The 9,885-nt window shown below is 52.1% G+C and overlaps 1 long non-coding RNA gene across 1 annotated transcript; it reads right to left on the reverse strand.

The window, feature by feature from the left end:
* Positions 1-1,515: 1,515 nt before the first annotated feature.
* Positions 1,516-3,412, reverse strand: LOC141425581 (uncharacterized). Its single transcript, XR_012450558.1, has 3 exons — positions 3,277-3,412; positions 2,630-2,808; positions 1,516-2,302 (listed from the first exon to the last, which is right to left on the reverse strand). It is a non-coding gene; the product is annotated as an uncharacterized lncRNA (long non-coding RNA).
* Positions 3,413-9,885: the final 6,473 nt, after the last annotated feature.

Genomic DNA, 9,885 nt, shown 5'->3' on the forward strand with positions numbered 1-9,885 from the left:
GAAATAGGACTTCCCTCTCCCCACAAGTGTGACTATGATGTCTGGATGCTCTTGTCCCCATAGCAGAGGGACCTGCTCACACAGATAGGGCATGGGGACTTGTCCCTCCCTGGGCATTCTCACTTCACATTGGTGAAGCTACCTGGAGGCCTGACCTCAGCCTCCTCAGGCATCTTGGTCCACAGAATCAGAGAAGTCACCTGGAGGCCTGGCTGGTGTGGCCTGGAGGCCTGGGAGGACAGAAACGGGCCTCAAAGTGCCCACCATGCTCAGGTGACAAAGATACAGCCAGGGACAGGTGAGGCAGAGCAGATGAAATCCTGGTCTCTCTATCTGTTTGTGACCAAGCAAGATGCACCAGCTCCCCAGCCAGCCATCTCACGACCTGTGGTGACAAAGCTGGGTTGCTGAGGGCAGAAAGATGTCAGATGGCCCTTAGTTCCAATATGACTGATGGAAGGGGGATTTGGAGAGAGGGACACCCACACACAAGGAGAGTGCGTGGGGAGATGGGAGGTTGGTGTGCTGCTTCCACAAGCCAAGGGACCCCTAGAGAAATGCCTAGAACAGATCCTTCTCCAGCCTCAGGTGCTCTTGGTGCCTCGAGGCCCATCCTGCAGGGGTCTGCTGTGTGCTGGGGTGATGGACCATCCTGCCAAGTACAGCCAGGGTACCTCAAGGAGGCTCTGGGGCTCCCACTTTTGGGTCAGCACAAAGGCCAAATTCTGGGAGGCAGCAACCCCCCTACACCTTGATCTTGAACTTCCTGCCTGCAGCACTGGAAGGCGTGCCTTTCCAGTGTTCAAGCCGCATCCGCGCTCGGCCTCAGCAGCCACAGCAAATTCACGCAAGGGTCTGTATGTCCGGCAATGTGATGACGTAAGCTATAGGGTGGATTGAAGGCACTTGGGCACCTGAGAGGCTGGGGGAGCTGATCCTGTCTGCACGCAAGGAAAGTCCTAGGAACACCCTCCCTGCCAGGTGTCCACGTTCATCCTCTGAAATTACTCGGCTCAGTGCTTTACTTAGGGTCTTCCTCCTCTACTGCCCCTTTGACCCTGAGCCCATGAAGGTGTTGCCTTCCTGTGTGTCTGTGTCTTCTCCCCTGGTGGGTTCCAGCCTAGAACAGTGCCTGGCACATAGGAAGAATCACTATTTGCCCCATGAATTAATGGCAGTTACTGTCAACTGCTTCCATGATAACAAAGCAAGTCTTTTGAGAGCTGGGCTCTCGAGTCCAAGCCTAGGAGTAGAGCTGTGTGTCTCTGCTTAGCAGAACAGGAGACCAGGGTCTGAAGGAAGAAGGAGGCCTTCCCTACAGCCCATTGCGAGTGGAGCAGGACTCCAGCCTGGTTGGAGCTGCTGTGACAAGTTTCCCAGCTGTGTGGCTGGATGCAACACGGGTTTGCTCTCTCACCGTTCTTTATTTTATTTTATTTTATTTTATTTTTTGAATTGTTGTGCTGGCTGGGGGTACATTGTGAAGTTACAACAACTCCCCTTCCCGTCCTCCTCTCTCCCTGTTCTTGAAGGCCAAGAATTTGGAACAAATGCTGGCAGGGATGTCATCCTGGAGGCTCCAGGGAAGTCCTACCTTGTTTCTTCCTGGTTTCTGGTCCATTTATCAGTTCTTGGTGTTCACATGTCTTCTTCCTGTGTGTCTGTGTCTCCTTGTGCCCTCTCTCTCTCCTATAACGAGATCTGTCATAATGGGTTAGGATCACCCTAGGCCAGTATCACTTCCTCTTAACTCACGTTTGCAAAGACCTTTTAAAGTCACATTCACATTCTCAGTGGGCACACACTATGGGCAAACCCCATCACCCTGGGGAAGGCACTCTGCTGAGCCGAGCCTCTTTCCAGAACTCTCTGCAGTGAAGTGGTTGGGGATCAGGCTGTAGGGCCCTGGTCAAAAGCTGTCTACACCTTCTCTGCTCACAGGTGGAGTGAGAGCTTCCTAGGGTTGCAGGGACAAAGAGTGTCAGAAAGGTGGCCATGGCTTAGAACAACAAGCAGTGCTGTGTTCTCTCCTCGTTCTGGAGGCTGGAAGGCCAAGATCAAGGTGCAGCAAGATGCACTCTCTGTAGGCTTGAGGGTGCTCCTTCTGCCTCTTCCCAGCTGCTGTGGCTGCTGGTCACTCTTGGTGTCCCCTGGGTTTGGACAGTACACCTTTCATCTCTACTTCAGTGGACATGTGGCACTGTCCTTGTGTCTGTCTCTGTGTCATTCACCTCTTCTTACAGGGACATCGTCCTTCTGGATCAGGGTCTCCCCAAGGAGTTCATTTACATCTGCGAAGACCCTATTTCCAAATAAAGTCACATTCATGGCAGAGTTACACTGAAATCATATCCTTTGGGGGACCCAATTGAGCCACTAACAAGCCCTGGAAGTGGGGGCAGGGTGGGCTGGCCATTGACGATGCTTCAGGTGAGTGTTCCAAAGGTCCCAGGGGCCCGAGTCCTCTGTGTCTGCATCCACCCAAGCCGCTGCCAACCCCCTCTGTTCATCCAGACACACAGCTACGACCCACTGCTGTCCCTTCCACAGGACTTGGAGTGTGACTATGCCCTTAAGCTGCTCTGCTGCTGGGGGAAGGGAGACTGCATGAGCCTTGTGCTGGACGTACCTGTCTCCAGAGTCCCTGGAGGCCACCTCTGTCACCTCTGTCCAATGCACGGTGCAAACACAGCAGCCCACCTGCTTCTTTGAATAGGCATTGAGTCTTAGCACAGGGCTTGCCAGTACCAGGCCCCCAGGCCACAGAAAGGAATGAGGCGCGATCCCAGGCCTTGAGCACAGCAGAGCCTGGAGACAAATAGTGGACAGATGACATCACTCAGCAAGAGAAACTTCTGTCCCCACCCTTCGCCCAGCACTTGAGCCAGAGGGTGTTCCTCAGGCTCTGAGGAGCAAGAACCACTGGGATGGCCTGCCCTTCAAGGGTGAGACCATCAGAGATGGCACCACCTCTGTGGGCCACCTTTCCTCACCTGGACCGGGGTTCAAGCCCATCAGCCTTTGTGGTTTTTTAATATAAACAACCAGACTCAGCACCAGCCTCATCCCCACTAGAAAAATGGCCATCCCCTCATTGTTCGGGTGACAACACTGGAGCTCAGAGAACAGCGCTATAGGGTCACAGCCATGTTCAACGTCACACAGCCAAGAAGGCCTGGGATTCAAATGTAGGACCCCCTGACTTTAGAGCCTGTGGTCAGTTCCCAGGGCCACTCTCTCCTGTCTCTGTGTCCCTCCCTTCTTCTCATGCCACACCTTCTATCCCAGCTCCGGGTCCTGGTTCTGACCTCTGTCTGAAGGTGCCACAGTGGGGACTCCTCCAGGCCCCTGGCCTGTGCCTGCTGCTTCCCAGCTGGGAGGCCAGAGGAACAGCTGCTGGTCAGGTGCTCGGTGCTTGAGAAGTGCCACCTCAAGGGGACACAGATGGAAACTCTGCCTGCATCACTCTGCCTGACCTTTTCCTCCACTTGGAGGCTGAATAGGAAGGGCTCCCAGGGATCAGAGAGGGTGACAGAGGCCCAGAGAGGGGCAGGGCCTACCCAAGATCAAACAGAGGACTAAAGTAGATTAGTGCTCTAAATCAGGTGCCGGAATCGAGATTCTGTGCCCTTCCCAGTGTACTGTCTAAAACTAAGTCTCCAAAGCAAATAAAAGGATAGTAGCATTACCATACACACAGGCCTCAGGCAGAAAGATAAAACAACGCCCACAGGACACAATTCCGATTTTCAACCTTCTCTTCTTTTTTATTCCTCTTTTTTTATTATCACATTATTTTTGTTCTGGGGTTACATTGTGACATTTACAACAGTTCTCACAGCTGGACACTGGTGGCTCTCGCCTATAATCCTAGCTACTCAGAAGACAGAGATCAGGAGGACCATGGTTCAAAGCCAGTCCTGAGGCAAATAGTTCATGAGACCCTATTTTGAAAAATCCCATCACAAAAATAGGGCTGATGGAGTGGCACAAGGTGTAGGCCCTGAGTTCAAGTCCCACTACAGCAAAAAAAGAAAAAATTGCTCTTACAATGTATGATTGTTAAAGTCTCAACTTGGTTTTTATTGGCCTTAAAATTGTGCTGCCAGAACCTCTCTCTTCCAGGGTTCAGTTTCAGGATTGGCTTCTACCTTTGGGGGAGTCTTGGTCATGGTCATGGGCACCAGGGTTCTCCAAGGAGGCTCTTTTTTGTGTCCCTCCCCCCAGGAAGCCATTGCCCTAGCTGGGACAATCTGTCATAGGGGCAGCTGCTGACTTGGTGGGTCCTCGAGGGGTCCTAATGCCAGTGGGCTCTGTCCCTTCTCAACAGATTGGTTTCTCAGAACCTTTGTTCAGTCCAATCTGGAGCCAAAAGTTCTCAGAACCTCTCTGTAACTGTCCCCTGCCTATGTCCCTCCCTACCTCCCTCCCACCCCCTTTCTTCCTCCCTCCCTTCTCTTCCCTCTTTCCCTCCTTTTCTTCCTTCCTCCCTTTCTTCCCTCTCCTCTTCTCCCTACCATCCTCCCTTCCTTTTTCCCTCCTTTACCCTCCCTCCTTTCCTTCCTTCCTCCCTCCCTTCCCCTCCCCCATCACTCACTTACCCAACCTACACATCCGTCCAATGATTGTCCTGTGGCAGGTGCTAGGCTCTATGACAGGTGTGACATGGTGGATCATGGCCTGAGATGGTCACAGCCAGGCTCAGAGAGAAGGGGCTGTGGGGACAGAGCCCCTGCCCAGCTGGACTCTGCAACACTCACCACAGCGTAGGGTTCATTTCATCTTCCCTGTCTATTGTGCAGACATTGGGCCTGGGCTGCTTGTTTTTACTCCTTAAAAAAAAAAGAGGCCAATACTTAAAAATGAGGATGTTTCACATTACAAGCAGCATTTCCAGCTTCTCTTTAAAATTTAGAGTAACAGGCCTGCCTCCCAACATGGCAACAAGCAGGGGTGGCTCCCCTTGAGCTATTTCAGTTTGACACAGACCCCATCACTCTCTATTGTCTCACATCACATGGGTAAAAAACATGGTTACTAGCAAGAGTCAGAAGCCTAGGTTCAAGTCCTGGCTCCACCTGTATTAGCCACACAACCTCGCGCTTTGATCTTACTATGCTTGTTTCCTCATATAGAAAAGGAGATCATAATCAAAATCAAGAGGCAACCTATGTGAGGAGCTTAACCTGGCACCTGTGCCACTGAGTCTTTGCTACACATCACTGTCATCGTTCTCGTCCCTGTTGCTGTTGTCTACCTGCCCCAGACAGACGCTGCCAGCCGCTGAGTTGGGGATCCCAACTGTACAGCTGCTGTTAGTGTTGTATTAACACAAATCACCAGCAACAGGATCCTCCTCACAACCTGCTCTGTCGCTGACTGATGGCTCTGCCCCACGCTGGAGCAGGGCTGCTCCCACACCTGCTGTTTCATGTGTCCTGGCCTGTTGGCTGGGGACACCCACCCCACTACTGGGTTGACCACCACCAAGACCATTCTAAACCATCCCGGCTCCTTCAAATCTAAATGTGCAGTTTGAATTGTTGAGTACTCATAGAAGGAGCTCAGTAAACAGAATGAGTAACGGGTTATCATAGGCCACAGATGGACTATCAAACCTGTCCAGTTAGGTTTTTCTATCAGTAACTTGCCAGGACATTGGAAGCTCAGATGCGGGTGAAAGGGGGACTCCGGCAGCAAACCTGGTGGCCTTTTATCAGGAAGGAGCTCCTCCTCTTCCCAGTGGCTGCCAGCACACTGGCTCAGCCAAAGCAGAGCCTGCCTGGCCCTGATCTTACACCCCATTTTACAGATGAGGAGAAGAAGGCTCAGCGGGGCCAAGAAGGACATACCTGCAACCCTTGCCCTGGGCTAGGCTGGTGGCAGCAAACATGGCAGGATTTGAAAGGTAGGAGGAGGTCCCATAGCTTGCCTTTAGCTTGTATCACACCCAAAAATACCATCTGCAAAGATTCAGGTCACATCTCAAACCATTATCCCCGGAGACCTACCCGGGTGATTGGGGAGGTGGGAGGCTGGGACGGGCATGGAACCCAGGCTGCCCAGCTCCAGACTGAGGGCTGGAACCACTGCCACAGGAGACTGCAAGGGCCTCAAGGGTGGGACAGGAAGGCTGTTCCCTTCACTGGATCCCAAGCACCACGCACCTGCCTTGTGTGTCATCGGCCTTCATTAATGTGTGTTGATTGAGCAAGTAAACGAATGAATGAATGAACTGTTCCTTTCTCTGTCAAGAACCACCCTCAACCAACTGCTTCCAAAACTCACAGAGCTCCAGCTGAGCCTCCATGCTTAGGCACCCTTTGCCCTCTTTCCCCAAGTCTGGGGTTCCCTGAACGTTTCCTAATAAGAGACCTGAGTGGCTTGCATGCATTCAGCAGCAGGAGGCTTGTGACTGTCCGGTTACTTGTCAGGGTCCTCCATGGTCACTCCCTCCCCACAGGACAGTGGACTCTACAGAGGGACAGCCCTCCTCCTGCCCAGAGCCAGCACTGCTCACAGGCACACGCGTGAGGCCCATGCTGAGACACGTGGAGAAGGTCACGTCTTCACCAGCTGCGCCCTCCCGCCGGGCCCTGGCTTCCTGGAATCGAGACGGTGCCACCCCACAACCTGTGCCCCACACTGCTCAGGCTTCCTGCGTTGCTTTCCGCATGGCCCCTGCCCCCAGGCCAGGTGATGGGAGCAGCCTGTGCGTCACAACTCCGCTGTCGGAAAATGTCAGCCAAGGGGCTGTCCCGGGGCTGTCACAGGGCCAGGCTGGGTGCTGGTGATGAGCTCAAGGTTAATCCCCACCCCTAACCCGTCTACCAAACACCCTGTGAGGCCAAGGACACAGCACCAGCACCTTGGGGCCTCCTGTCCTCAACTAAAGCACAGGACTTAGAGCCTCTGTCATTCCTGTCTTGCCAGGTTGCCATGGAGTCATCTAGAGACACTGACTATGTACATGCTTTAAAGTCTGTGACAAGCTGGGCCTCTGTGACTGCTATGTTCTCGCTGTGTGACCTTGGGCAAGAGCCTGAACCTCTCTGAGCAGTAGACTCCTCTGTAAAGCAGGTTGAGAAGAGTAACTTCCTGGGACGTTATCGCAAGGATGAAGGGAGTTAACGCAGTGTTTAGGACAGAGGCTAAGGCATCAAAGTGCCCAGTAAACGCAGCTGTTTAGGACACCCAGAGGCCTCCCCTGTGGATGTTCCACTGCTGTCTTCACAGGTCCTTGTCCCCACAGCTGGTCTCCCCCCGCCCCACCCCACACACTGCCTGTGATAAAATCCCAAGGATCTGAATACCAAGGAAAATGAATCTGTTGCAGTCCCTGCTCTCAGCCCCATCCCTCAACGCCAGCCTCCAACTCTAGAAGTGAAACACAGTCCCAGCCCCATGTCACATTCTGATGGAGCCTGAACCACAGATCATCAGGGAGGGCTAGAAGAGCACCCAGAAACCACCCAGTCCAGCACCCCAACTCACTGGAGGCCCAGGAACAGATGGCAACTTATGTATAATCACGGCGAGAACCGGGAGTCCAGTCCTTATCCTGAACACAACCAGAGGCTAAGCAAGGCATGGTGTGGCCACCTGTGGCCCTTAGGGCGAGACCACCCTGAGCTGAGCATGGTGACCGCACCTATAGTCCCAGAAACTCAGAAAGATGAGATGCGGAGGACTGAAAGTTTGAAGCCAACCTGGACAGCTTAGCTAGACTCTGTTTCAAAGTAAAAGTTTCTGGGTGGTTCACTCCTGTAATTCCGTCTACATGGGAAGCTGATATCAGGAGGATCATGCTTTGAGGCCAGTCAGAGCAAATAGTTCACAAGACTCCACCTCCAAAATAACCAGAGCAAACGGACTGGAGGCATGGCTCAAGTAGAGTGCTTGCTTTGCAAGTGCAAAGCCCTGAGTTCAAATCCCATTCCCACCCTCCCACTCATTAGTCAAGCAATAAACAAAATTTTTAAAAGGCTGGGGTGTAGCCCAGTGGTAGACCATTCAACTAGCACATGTGAGGCCCTGAGTTCAATCTGCAGAGGTGTTAAAAATAAAAAACAAACAAAATCCTAGTAGGGCCCAGAGGGCCAAGGAACTTAGGACAGAATCTCACTAGCTTTCAGCCATTCTGAAATCCTGTCCTGCATGAGTTTCCAGTTGCAAAGGGCCAGAGCTCTGGAGCCCAATGCATCCCAGTTTGAACCCTGGCTCTACCAACCTTCACCTGTGTGTCTGGATCACATGAGCCTCAGGTTCCTCAAAAAAATCCGCCTCTCAGCTTCATTTTCAAGTGAGGAGAGACCATGCTTGGGAAGCACCTGGCATTTATGTCTGAAACATAAATGTTAGCCCTCTTGCTCCTTTTAAATGTGCTTCTTTTGCTTGTTTGTTTTTGTTTTTGAGATAGGTTCTTGCTATGTTGCTCAGGCTGCCCTCAAACTCTCATACTCTTACCTCAGTATCCTCAGTGCTGGGATTACAGGTGTGTACCACCACACCTGGCTTAAGTGTTCTTCTTGATTGTTTCGGTTTTGCTTTTGCATTGCTGGTTCTTTTTTGATTTCCCAGTTAGCTGGGATATCCACAATGAGGAAGGCAGGGGTGGGTTATGCATCTTAGATTTGGACCTACTATTTCACTTGGGAAGTAGTAAACATTTGCTTGGGAACTGGAAATTGCTTGGAGTGGGAGCTGGGAGGTGGTGGGAGAGCAGAGATTGAGGGGTGGGGGACTGGGAGGTGAAGAAGCAAAACCAACTCAACGAAAAGGAAATGTGAGAGGCTGGAAACCCTCCTACCTCTGCTCCCTTTTCTCAGAGTTCCCAGATCTGGCTGGCTGCCTCCTGCCTCCCACTGTGCACCTGCTGGTTCTTGAGGTCTCCAGGGCCTGGTCCCCAGCTGCCTCAGCAACTCTTGCCTGCAATCTGACCCAGGTGAGCCTGTTTCCCCTTCACTCCTCCTACCTCTGCCAGTTGCTCCCTCCTGCACTCTCTCCAGAGCTCTGTGCTCCAATCCCCACTGGGCATGACACACAGGGACTGCTGGCCCATCAGTCCATCTCCACCTGGTGTACGGTGCCCCTTCTACACTCAGCGCCATCTCAAGTCTCTCACCTGACATGGGGGACATCTGGGCCCCCAGGCTTGCCTGCACATTGACACTTCTTGGCATTCCAGTCTGTACTGTCTCCACTTCCACTTTCCCTGTCTGCCCCCCCCTCCCCCCGCCCCGGAGACAAAGAAGAGCTCCTTTTGTGGAAGGAACCAGAGAGGTTATGTGGCCCAGAAATATCACCAGGTGCCAACTCCTGTCAATTGGGGGCTGCCTCTGGCACAGTATTGAAGAATTTAAGGCTGCATCCAGGCTCCACAGAAAAGAAAGCCATGACAATTAACAATGACTGTCGTACATGGGTGTGATCCATTACCAATGTCTTCCTCACGTGCAGCTTTACCAATCCCACATTTGCCTTCTGGGATCTGTTCCACTTTTTTCTTTTTTCAGGACACTGAAAAAATACAGATAGATGGATGGGCGGGTGGATGGATGAATGGATGGGTGGGTGGATGAATGGAAAGCTAGCTAGCTAGCTAGCTAGATAGATAAATAGATAGATAGAGCGAGCAGAGTATTTCCCCAAGCCTAGACCTGTGAGGCCTCATTCTTCTGTTGGTGAAAACCATACTCCCATCACAATCTTTTTTCTCTCTCTGAAGGAGGAAGTTTCACTAGGGTCTCTAACAACTTCCCCACATCCCTCTAGACTAAGAGATGGCAGATTTCCGTCAGGTAATGAGTTTAAACAATATTTTGTTTTCCTTTTTTTTTTTGGCAGTACTGGGGTTTGAGCTCAGAGCTTCGCACTTGCTAAGCA

This window comes from Castor canadensis, chromosome 8, assembly GCF_047511655.1.
Source record: "Castor canadensis chromosome 8, mCasCan1.hap1v2, whole genome shotgun sequence".
Taxonomy (NCBI): Eukaryota; Metazoa; Chordata; class Mammalia; order Rodentia; family Castoridae; genus Castor; species Castor canadensis.